This window comes from Thamnophis sirtalis, unplaced genomic scaffold (assembly GCF_051295495.1).
Source record: "Thamnophis sirtalis isolate CommonGarterSnake01/CBP01778 unplaced genomic scaffold, rThaSir2_p1.2 scaffold_3, whole genome shotgun sequence".
NCBI lineage: Eukaryota > Metazoa > Chordata > Lepidosauria > Squamata > Natricidae > Thamnophis > Thamnophis sirtalis.
The window spans coordinates 103,597,035-103,612,500 of NW_028261383.1; the positions used below are offsets into that span (position 1 = coordinate 103,597,035).

General features: G+C 40.1%; 1 protein-coding gene across 1 annotated transcript in view; it reads left to right on the top strand.

Annotated features, from left to right (window-relative positions):
* Window positions 1–15,466, top strand: part of AFAP1L1 (actin filament associated protein 1 like 1) — a 78,633-nt gene that overhangs the window by 6,497 nt on the left and 56,670 nt on the right. The window lies entirely within an intron of this gene.

Sequence of the window (15,466 nt, forward strand, 5' to 3'; positions counted from 1 at the left end):
ACTCTAATACTCTACTGGAAGGCACTGAAGACCTGGTTCTGCCAGCGGGCCTGAGGAACCCAGAGCGGGATAGAACCCATTAAATGATTTGTGTGATCTGCTGTCACCTGGGTGTGTGTGTGTGTGATTTTATTATATTATACTATATTAATTTATTTGTTTCTTTTTATTTGTTTTATTGCTTTAGATGTGGTTTTATATTCTGTAAGCAGCCTTGAGTCGCCATGGGCAAATAGGTGGCAATATAAATTCAATAAATAAACTAATAATAAATTTTCCTCCTCTTCTTTGGAGACACCTGTTTTTTTTTTTGCAACTTGCAGCATCTAAAGTAGCATTACTGTGAACTTTTCCGCAGGCTGACAGTTCCAACAGCTTTTTAATACAATCACACCTTCAAAAAAAAAAGTTGGAACCAATTTGTGTGTGTTCCTCTTGCCTTCTCTTTCCTCCTTGAAGAAATAGTGTATGAACATTCAAGCCCAAATCTCTAAAACAAGTATTACAGAGAAGTAAGAAACAGAAATCCTGGGTGAGCTACTGAAAAGCCATAACAAGAATAGGGCATCTCAACCTAAGGTGGTAGTCTGTAATCTTCTCTGCAAGACTTCTATTACTATGGCAACCTCCTGTTGAAGAGCCACTGTTTATAGACCTAGCTTTGTTTAAACACTACAGAAATGCCTGTATTTTAGACTTCTTTGGCTTTTGCTTTTATTCTGTGGTAAGTTCAATGGCTCACACACTTAAAAGGAACAAGATTTATAATAAATTGCTATTGGCATCTGGACTGCTCTAAATAGGGGGATAATGTAAAATTTTGCTATCCTTCCAAGACTTAGCTACCTATCTTCCTTTGATGGAAGCCATGTGAGAGGAACGGAGGGTAATACGTAAGTTGGGTAAATTGAATTCTTTCCAAAGTGTGTAGAAGAATAGACTTCATGCATCCCTACAGATTCATGATACCCCTGGCTATATAATTAAATGCCCAATTAATGGTTGTTGCGGGTATAAAAATATAGGTTAAATGGGACATTAGACCAAATCTGGTCATTATATTGTCTATGATCTAGTTTTCTTGAGATATTTTCAGTTAGATGCTGTTGCCAAGATATATTATAGCTATCCTGTCTTAATAATTTACAGTTCTACAAGAAAATACAAGAAATGGGAAAAACACCCAACGGTTACAAATGAAAGGCGGTGTTGGAGTGATTGCATGATAAAAGCCTTGTCTGAAAGTATCAGAGTCATAAAGTCCAGACATGTTGTCTGTGGAGAGATTGAAACCACTCAGCAATCATTGTATTGATTCTTATATTGAACTGCTATCTCACCTGATCTGACTTTGTTTCCAAGATAAAATGATTTTTTCCCTATGTCTGAATGCAGGTAAGGTATTTGACTACTAGCCTATATAGACTGTGGTAGGGAAAGGAAATATTTGCATAACTATTAGACTGGAGCAAAGGTCATGGTTGGTTAAAACTACCGGTAAGTGGATTTTTGTCATGATCTTCCTCAATTTCAAATGCTCCCTCCCAGCAGAAACTGGGAATCTGGTTGTAAATTGCATATATAAAGTAAAGGTAAAGTTTCCTCTGGCGCATATGTGCTAGTCGTTCCCTATTCTAAGGAGCAGCGCTCATCTCTATTTCAAAGCCGAAGAGCCAGCGCTATCCAAAGACTTCTCCTGGTCATGTGGCCAGCATGACTAAATGACAAAGGCACACGGAACGCTGTTACCTTCCCATCAAAGGTGGTTCCCATTTTTCTACTTGCATTTTCACATGCTTTCGAACTGCTAGGTTGACAGAAAATGGGACAAGTAACGAGAGCTCACTCCATTAAACGTTGCTAGGGATTCGAACCACCAAACTGCCGACCTTTCTGATCAACAAGCTCAGCATCTTAGCCACTGAGCCACAGTGTCCCTAAAATTGCATATAAAGGTGCTTACTTACGGGGAGTTATCCCTTCTTCACGGAAGCATGAATGAGCCAGGCCTAAACCTGAACTGATAGAATAATCTGAAAGACCCCTCCCTGTAAAGTACAACTGATTCTAGCAACTTAATTGTCTTTTAACCAAACTCTGTGAAAACAAGTTACAGTGTCTGTGTAAAATGGGGTGTCCTTTGACTGAATGTCCTGTTGTTCCTAAATACATTTTACTTGCTCTTAGGAAAACTCCATAATCTTCATTATAAAAAGGTTTCAGATCAAATAATGAGTTACGTTTGAAGAAAAGGGGCCCATAGTTATACTGGCTGGCTGACAGGTTGATAACTTACTGTATTTCTATTCCCCACTGAACATGTTTGGTATTTACTATTATTTATTATTGGTATACCAAATAGTGGGGAAGAGGAGGAGGAATGCACCTTTGCTTCACTATGCAAAGAGAGAGTTGGAATGCTTCCAGACAAAACAAGAAAAAGTGTTGGTGTTGAGGTCCCTGCTTTTGTCTAAGCTGCAGATATGGGTAGTCCTTGTCCTACAACAATTTATTTAATGACTCTTCAAAATTAAAGCGACGCTGAAAAAAAAGTGACTTGTGGCTGTTCTTCACACTGATTGTTCCAACATCCCCATGGTCATGTGATCAAAATTTGGCCGCTTAGCAACTGGCGTTTATTCATGATGGCTGCAGTGTCGTGGTGTCACATGATCACCTTTTGCGGCCTTCTGACAAGCAAAGTCAATGAGGAAGCCAGATTCACTTAACCATATTAACTGAATCGGTTAACAAGTACAGTGATTCACTTAACAACTGTGGTAAAAGAGGTTAAATGAGGCAAAACTCACTTTTAACAACTGTGTTGCTTAACAAAGGAAATTTTGGGCTTGATTGTAATTGTAAGTTGAGAACTGTTTTTATTCTATCTATTTAGCTATTTTCTTGATTTAATCCTTTCTCAAACTATGATTAACTTTGCAGTATATTTTTAAGAGCATATTTCCTGACTTTACACATATATGCAGGAGAAAATTGCTATGGTCAAGAATGAAGCAACTGATTCTGAAGGAAGATATATTCCTGTCCATTGTGCTGTCATTCTCACAAAGTCTTGATGTTTTAATTGAAGGACAGTATATGCATTTATTTTATCACATATCAATTTTCCCCAGTTGCATATTCATTTTTGTTTTATCAGGAGCTGAGTGATGTCATGTAAGCAACCTTAATAATTACTTGCTTCAGTTTAACATTTTGGACTATTAAGCACATATGGAGCTGCCCAGCCCCAGAAGAAGGGTGACACTGTATTGGGTGGGAGGAATCCTGAATCATTCTTGATTAGTTGCCTAAAATCCACTATGGGAATTCCACCCTCTTGTAAAATGCAGCCAAATGCAAGGGTGTGTGTTATGAAATGAGAAGGAAAGGGATAAGATCACCCCTCAGCTGTTACCGAGAACAGCAAAAAGCTCTCCCCCACATTGTTGCTTTAACTATTCTATCATGTAGATTTCATGACACCACAGAGCTCTTCCTTTTTTTCTAAAGGCGATATGACAAATCTCCAAGAAATTTGAAATATTGTTATTTAACTTTTGCTCCTAATGCTATTTATATACTCAAGGGTATAGGTATATGATATTTCTGCCATGCAAATTCCATAAATCTAACCTTTTCCATTTCCATTATTATTTTCCCCACGTTTTGCATTTTTCCAGGGATAATTAATGGAGAATAATCTGTAGTGCTGCTCAAGTTATATTTATGTGTAATATAACTCAAAGTAATTGTGGGATATATAGGTAGTCCTTTACTTATGATCACAATTGAGCCCAAAATTTCCACCGCTAAGCAAGACAGTTAAGTGAATTTTGCTCCATTATATGACATTTTTACCACAGTTGTTAAACGAATTACTTCAATTGTTAAGTCAGTAACACAGTTGTTAAGTGAAATTGGCTTTCGCATTGACTTTGCTTGTAAAAGGTGATCACATGACCTTGGAACACTGCAACTATCATAAGCACATGCCAGTTACCAGGCGTGTGAATTTTGATCATGTGACCACAGGGATGTTGCAATTGTTGTAAGTGTGAAAAACAGTCATAAGTCTCATTTTTCAGTGCTATTGGAATCTCGAATGGTCACTAAATGAATGATTGTAAGCCAGGGACTACCTGTACTAAATATATGAGTAAGAAAATGTTTCCTTTATTATCCGCTATGCCAAATAAGAACAAAATTGTAGAAATAAATCTAAACACTACTGAAGATCCAAAGTTTCACATGTGGGAGAGCGTTTAGCCAAGAATAGCATAGCTTTTTGATTACTCTGTAGCACTTATTTCATTATCAAGTAGGCAAGCCCTGCTTAAGCTTTCAATCCTTGTCTCTTTAGCTATAGATGCTGCTGATGTCAGCAAAGTCAAAGAAAGAAAAAAACCAAAGTATCTTTTGGATCCTTCTTTCTATTTGCTGATAACCACAGGATTTGATAATACAATAGGGAGACTTATCAGAACTTGTGTAACCTGGAATGAACAATTTTCAAAAGGAAAATATAGTCTAATTGCACAGCTAGAATAGATGACAGGCAGAATTTCTTGTTTAGTTGTTGCTGATACAGCACCGATGAACATTGTAATCATGCTTTCATATAATACCTTTTTAAATTAGGACTTAAATGACTCCAAGAAATAAGTACTATTACCATGGATGTCTGCAGGGGAAGTACGAGTAGATGATGATGAAATGTGCACAGCTATCAGGGTGCGAATACAATGAAAGCCATCCCTTTGTCAGATATCAGACTGCAAATCCATAAGGCCATAATTTGTATGATGACATCCATGCATTGTCATTTTGATATCATCATGGTTTTCTATGGTCCTTGCAGATGCTGATAATTGTTATTTGACTGTTGCATTCTTTCAAATATGATTTGGAGAACTGCTTCAGACCTTGTAACATGCCTGATAGCATCCCTATTCTGTCTACTAAACGATCCCATCATTTTTAAACTTCTTCATTAGCCTGAAGAAAGTTGTGTCTGCTTTTAGGGCTTTCCCCTTAAAGCAACCTCCTCATTTATGAGGCTTGTATGGGAGCCAGAACAAAGAAAGACAGCTTTAATAAGTGGCAGAGAGGTGCTGTTTTGCATGATATCTGAAATATTTCTTCCATATCATGTTTGAAGGCGTATAGACCTGGATCTCAAAAGTGTTTTGTCTTTTACCTTATAACTGGGGAATAGAAGATGAACATTTTTTGTCCAAACTGGTGGATGAGAAGAATGTTATTGTTGCAAATTGAGTTGACACTGTGATTTCTACCTAATACCAGTGTCACTTTGCTAACTTGATTGAGCTCATGAAACTGTTAGATACAGAAATAAATTTCCCACTTATCCCTGAAGCTGAGTGATTTTGAGCCAGGTATAATATTTTTGCCTAACTTATCTCACAAGTTGCTCTTGGAATAATTTTGGGGAGAGTGGGAGACAAAAATGTGTCTCATGCTGATTTCCTTGAAAGGAAATGCACAATGTAAATATATGAATATATTTTTGTGGTGGGGGAAGTGATATCATTAGATGCATCATGAATGATTCAGATAACACTGATGGTTCAACTTTGCCCTTGCCAATTGCTCACACTATAGAAAAATAAAGTGAGATAATAGGAGAAAATATATGGTGGTCTGTGTCATAAAAATAACATGATCAAAGCTTCTAGATTTTTTATCTGGAAAACATTCTTCTAACTTTATTCACAAACCCAATGCTATTTATCAGAGCTGCTGCTGAAAGGCAATAACCTTCCTCACAATTAATAGGAAGTACCTTAACAAGTAGTGGTGTTCATGTTGCACCTGACTGGTCAGCAGTGCTCAGCAAGGGGCGGAACTGACAGGCCCAGCCAGGGAACAGACTATATATCCTAAAGCTGCCAAAGTGGAGAAACAATGAATCATTTTATGAAAGACAATGACACAGCATTGCCAAGGAAAACCATAGCACAAGCCACATCCATATTGCTCTGACAAAAAGGCTGTGGGGGATTTGTCATTTCCACATGACTGCTCTGTATGGAGACATAGGACTGCTGCTTTCAGTGGTGGGTTTCAAAAATTGTTCGAACCTACTCTGTGGGTGTGGCCTCCTTTGTGGGAGTGGCTTGCTGCCCATGTGACCAGATATGAAGATGCCGACGACATTTGTCAGAACCACCTTAAATTACCTCACACACAGCACTGGCATGCATAAAAATATGATGTACACCTGTTTTTTAAAAGGCACCTTTGGTTTGCATTAAAACAACTTCAACACACGCAATGTTTTGATTGCACCACAAACGCAGTAGTCATCCTTACCTTTCACAGAGGCACTGAGTTTTATAAATATGAGCATGATAGTGTAGAATAATCATATCCAAGGACCAGTGGTGGGTTTCAAATATTTTTGGAACCTCATCTGTAGGTGTGGCTTGCTTTCCAGGTCCACTGGTGGAACCTCTTCTAACCGGTTCGGTAGATTTGACGAACCGGTTCTACCGAATAGGTGTGAACTGGTAGGAACCCACCTCTGGCTGCTTTATATAACTATGCAGCCAATGGAAGCGTATGAGGGCACTTGACAAAGAAAACACAAATTTTATTTAAAGATAACAGCTTCAAAATTATTCCACAGGGTTACCAGTAGATAGACTTCAGAAAAAAAAACTATTTATGTAAAATTTAAGAGCACCAGCATCAGGGTTTCGGGAAAACGTTAGTTACCAAGGCAGACTATTAAATGGAGTCTTGTACCTCTTTGAAGAAAATCTATTTATGGATCTTTAGTTGTGAAATAGTTGTCCTTGCCTCCATTGCATTTGGCTATAGTAACTGGGATGTCATCATCCCCATTACAACTGAAGAAACCAGGGTGAGGAAAGCATTACATTCATACAGGATGTTTATGTCATCTTTGCTCCATGATCTAGCTTGCCCTGCACAATGCCAAGGGATGTCCTGGAGAAGCCCTGTTTGCATGAATCTAGTTTCTGATGCTTGGTATAGGAAATGTCCTGCCCTGCCTAAAAAGGCCTTTATTTCCTGTTTGAAGGCAGATGGATAAATCTGTCACTTTACATATGGAGGCTTAACTGTTTTACCCTATACAGCCAGACGCACAGAAAAATAGTCCTATTCTGCTTAAAATCTGGCAGTGGGATTCTGATTGTTGATGGCCCCATTTATTTGTTGTTTTTGCATTTTCATTTTATGAAGCAAGAAGTGCTTATAAAAACCCACTTCATTTTAAAAAATGGTTGGGTTGGATATTGTTTGGGGAGCATAGTTTAGTTGGAATGCAAAATAATTTATTTAACAACAACAAAAATCCTCCTTTGGAGATTAGGGGCAGGACAGTGGTTTACTCTGTCCAACAGAAGTGATATTTGAGATCTTTTCCTTACCAACAAATAACTTACTGTTACTCACAGGACTAAAAACATACCCTTTTTATATTGTTTAATTGAATGTTCAAGATTGGATGATAGAAGATCACGGCTTTTTGGGAGAGTAATATCCAAGACATAGATTCTATAAACTACTGCCATAGCAAGATGTTTTTGTTCTATTAACGTCTTTCTTTCTGCTATCTTGCATTTGTTGGCCTTGTTTTAATAGCAGCCACTTTTGCCACTAGAAGGATCTGGTTTTTGTAACATAATATACAAATGCAAGACAGACTTTCCACATTCCTGGGGCTTTAACTCCTTTTAAAACTCTTATCAACTTTTCACCAATGTTTTCACTGCTTTTGATAATAAACTCTTTCTTATAGGGATGGAATTCTAGGAAAAGTGCTGCCTACACTCCAACTTATCATTGCTTCAAGGCTGGAAGTAACCAAGCTTCAACATGCCTGTGGTTTAACATTCTGAATCAAAGCAGTTAAAAATATTAAAATGTGGAGAAGATGGTCCTGATCCTGCAGCATTAGCCATGTCTTCTGAGAAGTAAGGATACAGTTAGAAATTAGGGTTCAAGGAGTCTTGCTCCTGGGTAATTGAATAGAGCATTAGAGGGTTACTGTACAATGCAAAAAAGCCACAGGATTTGTCTGCCAACATTTGGGAAGTCACTGCAAATTAGCTAACCCCAGAATAGCTTACTTGAAGCTTCTACTCCACAGGGACTGAGTGATGGTGAAGCCATCAACTTGGCAATAGCATTCTTAAGATAAATAAAACCATAAAATGAACTAAATCCTAGAGTTGGGTGGAGCTGTTCATTTAGATGCCCTGAGGAAGCATCAGCTAGAGCAGGATTTCCTGGTATTACATCCAAGTTTTTTCAGTTCCTGTATCACTGTAGTGGAAAGAGCTTTTGTATCTTGGGAGCTACTGGGTTTTACAGCTCTCAGCAACCCAAACTGAGCCTCCATTGCAGACATAGTTCTTGAAATCCTAAAGACCAGTATCCTCCTATCTAAAAAAAACAACAACACAGAGCTTCAAGCTACACAGCTAATTTAAAGTTAATTAAATCTAGAATGCTAGTGTATCCCTTCCTTCAAACAAAGAAAATTAATTATTGAACTGCCCCAGAGCTTGGGCATGAATAGAGTTGTAGGTTTAACAATAATCTGTACAGCTCAGGGAAAATATTTGAGAGCAGAGGCACTAATAGAAATGTAGATCACTCTTTTTAGTGTGAGGTAGAGTACAACTTTGTGACAGTACCCAATTTGAATAACCACCCCATAGCATGACAAGTACTTTCTGACAAAGGTGTAGAGAACCCTCTTTATTATAAACAAATACAAGATAATATAATCTGTCTATCTTCCATTTGCAGAGTTCAGAGAAATGATTGGCAAGCAGAATTAGGAATAAGATTTTGAAACTCTCAATAAATTTGTTGTATGTGCTAGTGTTCTGGAGGACAACTATAGATTGAGGGAATTACCTGAGAATGTGGCCCCTTACGCCACAAAAGTACGATATGTAGTTTCTAAGTAAACACACGTGTTATATTACGTTAAAAGTTAGAATCCTCATGATCAAGACCAAATGTACGGGCACATGCTCTTTGCAGGGTGGATGGATGCAATGTTGCAAGGCCATGTTAGGGTCACATCATCAGGGAGACTACCTATTGGTTGGTGAGAGTAAAAAAAATGACTTCGTGCCACATAATCACATGCTCCTTATTAGTATAAGAGGTTTGTTTGCACCTGGATTTTAGCTTTTGAACACCTCTGCCATTCCCCAACTCTTGTGAAAAACTTAGAGGGCATTCCATGACAGATCAACTGATACGGAAACTGCTTTGGTCGCGCTGATCGATGATCTCTGGCGGGCCAGGGATAGGGGTCACCCCTCTATTCTTGTGCTTCTTGACCTCTCAGCGGCCTTCGATACCATCGACCATGGTATCCTTTTGCGACGGTTGCGAGAGGTGAGGGTGGGAGGCACCGTTTTGCGGTGGTTCTCCTCCTACCTCTTGGACAGGTCGCAGTCGGTGTTGGTCGGAGGGCAGAGATCGACCCCAAGGCCCCTCAAGTATGGGGTGCCGCAAGGTTCGGTCCTGTCCCCCCTCCTATTTAACATCTACATGAAGCCGCTGGGTGAGATCATATGCCGGCACGGGATTAAGTATCACCAATATGCAGACGATACGCAGCTGTATCTGTCTGCCCCGTGCCAACTCAGCGAAGCAGTAGAAGTGATGTGCCAGTGCCTGGAGGCTGTTAGAGTCTGGACGGGAGCAAACAAGTTGGCACTCAATCCAGACAAGACCGAGTGGCTTCTGATGTTCCCTCCCAAAGATTGTCCAACTGTTCCATCTCTCAGGCTGGGGGGCGAAATTATACGCCCCTCAGAGAGGGTTCGCAATTTGGGAGTCCTCCTGGACCCACAGCTGACTCTAGAACACCATCTGTTGGCTGTGACCAGGGGGACCTTTGCCCAGGTTCGCCTGGTGCACCAATTGTGACCCTACCTGGATCGGGAGGCCCTTCAGACAGTCACTCACGCCCTTGTGACCTCAAGACTGGATTATTGTAATGCGCTCTACATGGGGCTGCCCTTGAAGTGTGTTCGAAGACTCCAATTAGTCCAGAATGCAGCCGCGCGAGCGATTGTGGGTGCACCAAGGTACACCCACATTACACCTATCCTCCGCGAGCTGCACTGGCTACCTATTAGTCTCCGAATCCGCTTCAAGGTGCTGGTCGCTATCTATAAAGCCCTACATGGCATCGGACCTGGGTACCTGAGAGACCCCCTCCTGCCGATTACCTCTCTCAGACCAATTAGATCGCACAGGTTGGGTCTCCTCCGGATTCCATCTGCCAGCCAATGTTGGCTGGCGACTCCCCGGGGAGAGCCTTCTCTGTTGCAGCTCCGGCCCTCTGGAACGAGCTCCCTGTTGAGATCCGGATCCTTACTACCCTCCCGGCCTTCCGCAAAGCCACCAAGTCCTGGCTGTTCCAGCAGGCTGGGGGGAGCTGAGAAGCATCTACCTCCATAGAAATTGTGAATGTTGGTTTTGTTTTTAATATGTTGTCTTTGTCTTGTTCCCCCCTTTCCCTTGTCTTTTGTGAGCCGCCCGGAGTCCTCCGGGAGTGGGCGGCATACAAGACAAATAAATAATAATAATACTAGGTTTCTGAAATAAAAAATAATACTGACCGGCAAGTTATTTAAATTCTTCTTTTCATGATGCAGAATCGTAGTGCCTTCTTCAATCTCCTCCCCAACTCGGAGAAAAAAAATATTGAATTGGCTTGTCCTCCTCTGGACACTTCTCTTGGTTGCTTCTTATTATGTCTGCTGACCAGGGCTTTTTACAGATTCTTTTCTGCAAAAATCCTTAAAAGTAAACAACTTTTATTCTTAAGCTATTTACACTGTACCACTTCCCAAAAGCAAGGCTGCTACAGGGAGGAGTGAGTGCCCCAGAACAGGAAATGTCATTCCCCTGAGCATCTTGGGGGAGCTTTAATTGGTGGGGGGGAGATTGAAAACAAAACCAAAGAGGGGATGGCATTTCCCTCCCATCAGGGGTCTGTCCTTTGGCACTGACTCCTCTTTCAGTTCTGTGCCAAGAATCTGTTCTGGACTTCAGTCTCTAATCTCCCTTGTGTGCTCTTATCTTTGAGTCCATCTCCTGTCAACTGGAAGGGCCTGGCTCCAAAGCCTTGCAAGCCTGCTGCTTTTCTCCATTCCTTGGTGATTGTTTTTAAGAGGCCCACACCAGAGTTGGCTTTAGAAAAAAAAAGCTGGTTTATTCTAAGTTGTGTGTAATATTAACATTCTCTCCTTTGGTCTTAACATTTGTTTTTATACATTAGTCAGAGCTGACTGTTTCTTTAAAAGGATGTATTGGTTGGCCCTCTCTTCCTCCAAGCCTCTTGATTCTTCCTTTGTTATGCAAAGTGTCAAGGAACAGACTAGAAGAGTTTGCAATAATGTATACATAACTTTCTATTTAAATCACACTAGTTGATGCTTCTCTAGTATCAGGTTTAGGGTGTTGGTACAGCCAGCTAACATTTGACCTCAAACCAGCTGTAGCCCTCCCATAGCTTTGTTCCCCAGCATGGAACAAAAAATGTGTTAGCCCAGATTGCCAACTTCAGCTTTAAAAGATTTGGGAAACTGGGTGTGTTTCAGAGGAATAGCCTGGATGAACCAAAGAGTACTGTTACTGGGATATCTACTTGTTCAGCAGTTGAGGCTTTCAGAGTGGACCCAGTCTTGGGGCTTAGCTGCTTAAGGAAATGGATGAAAGAACATCTCTTTACAGCTGTTGTTATGAATCTTCTGGTCTATGCTGTACCTTGTCTCTTTCAGTTTCTTAAGGTATATGGAAAATGCCTATTGAAGAGCTAATTTGTATGCACCAGTGTGTGAAATGAGGCTCCCCACCGGAGCTCAATACAATTTTGCATCAGGAGTGGCACAGTTCCAATACAAACTGAATAGATATACTACTGCAGATACTTTCTAAAACCCCAACTTTCCTAATGGGGATAGGAATGGGATGGGACAGTAATTTTCTGCTTCCTTCCCAGTTAGACATCAGCTTTGGCACAGATATGGTGGGAGGTGCCTATGTCATAGTTTTGCAATTCTATCAGGGAACAGGTGGGCCTGAGAAAGTGGACAGGGTCCTTATCACCACACATTTGACCAGTTACTCATTAAACCTATGCCCCTCGTGGTTAGGTAATACTGCCTGGTGGATGATATGTGGTTCTAGTGGTGGTGAATTCATCTTTGGGAGAGGAGGTTGTTCCACATCTTAAAAGAGCCTTTGGTTTACCCCCTTCTCAAGGATCCCACCTTACTGGACAACTTCTGTCTAGTGTCCCCTTTTTAGGGGAGATTGTGGAGAAGCTGATTGCACAGCAGTTTTAGTAGATTGTCGACTCTTTCCAGTCAGGTATCAGGTCAAACCTGAGATGGAAACTTTATTGGTTGTGCTTTTGGATAATCTCTGGTGGCCGTTGTGTGACTTGACTTAACCTCTTGGTGCATTTCAGCATCATGTTACCAACTATGATATTCTTGTGGCATGGGTCCAAGGATTAGGAGTGGACACCAGAGTGTTGTGCTGGTTTTCTTCTTTCTTATGGGCCTGATGCCAATTGATATTAATTGGGAGTGAGAAGTCTTGCCGTCTCCCTCTACTTTGTGGGGTGCCACAGGAGTCAGTGCTCTTTCCACTCTTGTCTAAATCTACATTCTTGGGATAAACCCATTGTCTATCATCTGACAAAAATCAAACAAATAACTAATAAAATAGTAATAATAATTAAAAATAATAAATTAATTAAAACAAAAACAAATCCAAACAAACTCAAATGGAAGATCTGATTAATCACCAGATCTTTTTCTACTGCCAGTTTTCTGTGTTTCTACATGAAACTGCTAGGGGAGATCAACTGTCACCATGGAGTGAGGTATCATTACTACAATGATAAAACTCAAATTATATCTGTTTCTCCCTGGCAAATTAAGTGGTGATATTGATGTCTTGTCTTGGTGCCTGGGCCTAGATGGGGAACTAGGCTTCAACTGAGCTTTGGCAAGACTGAGTGGCTTTGGGTTTTAGGGCCTTCTGTATCTGGGACCATCATTAGTACTAGATGGGGTGTCATTGCCTCAAACAGACTTGATGGGCAATATGGGAGTCCTACTGGACTCACAAATTTTGGTCAAGGTTGGTCAGGTTGTTCAACTTTGTGTCATGTGTGAGTTTGCCACAATGATTCCTGGATTGTGAGGCTACGTTCATGGTCACTCACATGCTCTGCTCATAATCACTTCCTGAATAGATTATTGTAATGAACTGTACATAGGTCTGCCCTTTGAAGAGTATCGAAGTTTCAAGTGGTACAAAATACAGTAGCACAGGCAGGTTATGTGTGCCCCTGGAAGGATGCAAGTTACACTTCTGCTCCGTGAACTGCCTTGGTTACCAATTTCCGTTGGGGTCCAATTCAAGGTGCTGGTTTTGACCTTTAAATCCCTACATAGCATGAGGCCAAGTTATCTGAGCAACCACCTCTCCCCAATTACATCTATCCTTTGGAACATCATTTTCCCTGAGGTGAGATCAGCCTGACCCTCTGACCTTCCACAAATCCCTTAAAACATGACTTTTCCAGAAAGTCTGGAGATCTACCAACAGGGAGTCTATGTGTTGGCTACATCATGTTTAATATTTTTCTGTGTTCCCTTTCATCACCTTGCTTTTTACTTAGATATGTTTTAATTGGCTTGTGTATTCTGTTTTAACCCTAGGTTTTATTGTATGCTGTGCAGAGTTACCTTGCATGAGAAGCACGACCTTAAACATTTGACACAAAATTAGTTTTGAATGAATTCAAACTGTACCAATAATGGTGTGGGGGGAAGTTAAAAAAAGGGAATAGTTAGCTTTAAAAAATTGAAAAGCAAAGTTGAAGAAAAATGGGATACAACAGGACTCTATTTAGGTGGAAGAAAAAAATAAGAAAAAAATTGGACCTTAATCAGTAGATGCCTTTTGATTAAATGAGACAACACATTTGTTTAGGAGCTCTATGTACACAGGACAATAACCTATTGTTAATTGAATAATAGTTTAGACTTGGTATCTGACATCAAAAGACACATTATACAATTATTAGGGCTGTCAGAGAACTAGATTCAAAGGGCAAAGTGATTTGGAGCTCCATGGGCATGTACACAAAACACCCATTGGCACCCCCTTACACCAATAGGTTCCCAGAAGGCACTCCATTCATATCCATAGTGCTGCTCCCAATCATTTGAATCATTACCACATTAGCTGGGTTTGCCAAATACCCTAAGTCATAGTCTATCCAAACCCATTTTACCTTAGCATGTATGCAGTATGCTTGAATTTGCATTTTTTTTTAAAAAAACAACAACAACCCTAAGTGGTAAATATTTTTAAGAGCTAGAAGCCTTTTAATACCATTTATTACTTCTTGCTGGGTAACTAACTACAAAAATGTTTTAAATGTTTCTTTTTTAAGAAGTCAAATAACTAACTTTTTCTTTCTTTCTTTCTTTCTTTTCTTTCTTTCTTTCTTTCTTTTTCTTCACACTCCTTTCATTGTATACAATGCTTAAGCAACAATTAAGCCATTAAATAGTCAGTAATATGGTTCATGCTGATATCCTTCCACATAACTTTGTGGAATGAATCTAAATGATTTTGTTTGCAGACTTAACTATTGAAGAAAGTCCATTTAGATATATTGGCTACCTGTGGGCCTGATTGTTGTGAAGGTTCTTTCATGTTGTATCCATTGCACATTAGAATAATTGCATGTGAGAGGTTACAGATTCCCAGTGGTGAGGAAAAAGAGAATAAAGCCTAGTTTCCAGGAATATTAAATGGTGCTGTTTCCATTTAAACTGCTTTTGCAAAGCTTATTGGAACTTTATTATACAGATAATTTGTTGTAAACACAATTACCCTTGATTTTTGTCTGCTTCAATCACTAGTCTTTGCATCTCTCAATTGCTGAAAGACTGTAAATGTCCCAGGCCAGAAACTGGTTTCTCCATTCCACAAAGTTACATTCCTTGCTCTGATGACCTTCAGGTGCTGGCTAAGTACCATAACTCTATGATTTCTCTAGTCAGCAAGTAGAAATATGTATTGGTTAGAGTCCATCTGATAGGCAAGGAATGTAAGAGAGGCTGAAAGTAATGCTTTATTGACATTGTCAGATTGCCATACAAATGGTGTCTGAAATGAAAGCAAGGGACCACCTCTTTTCCCCACTCGTATTCTGGAGTCAGCTAGATTAGCAGCTAAATATTGGCTCAGCATTGGTCACAGAATAGTGTCCACTATCACATTGAAAGCCATAGGTCAGTGATCTCCAACCTTGGCAACTTTAAGACCTGTGGACTTCAACTCCCAGAGTTCCTCAGCCAGCTGGGAGACCACTGCCATAGGCTAACTCAATGAGAATAGACCAATT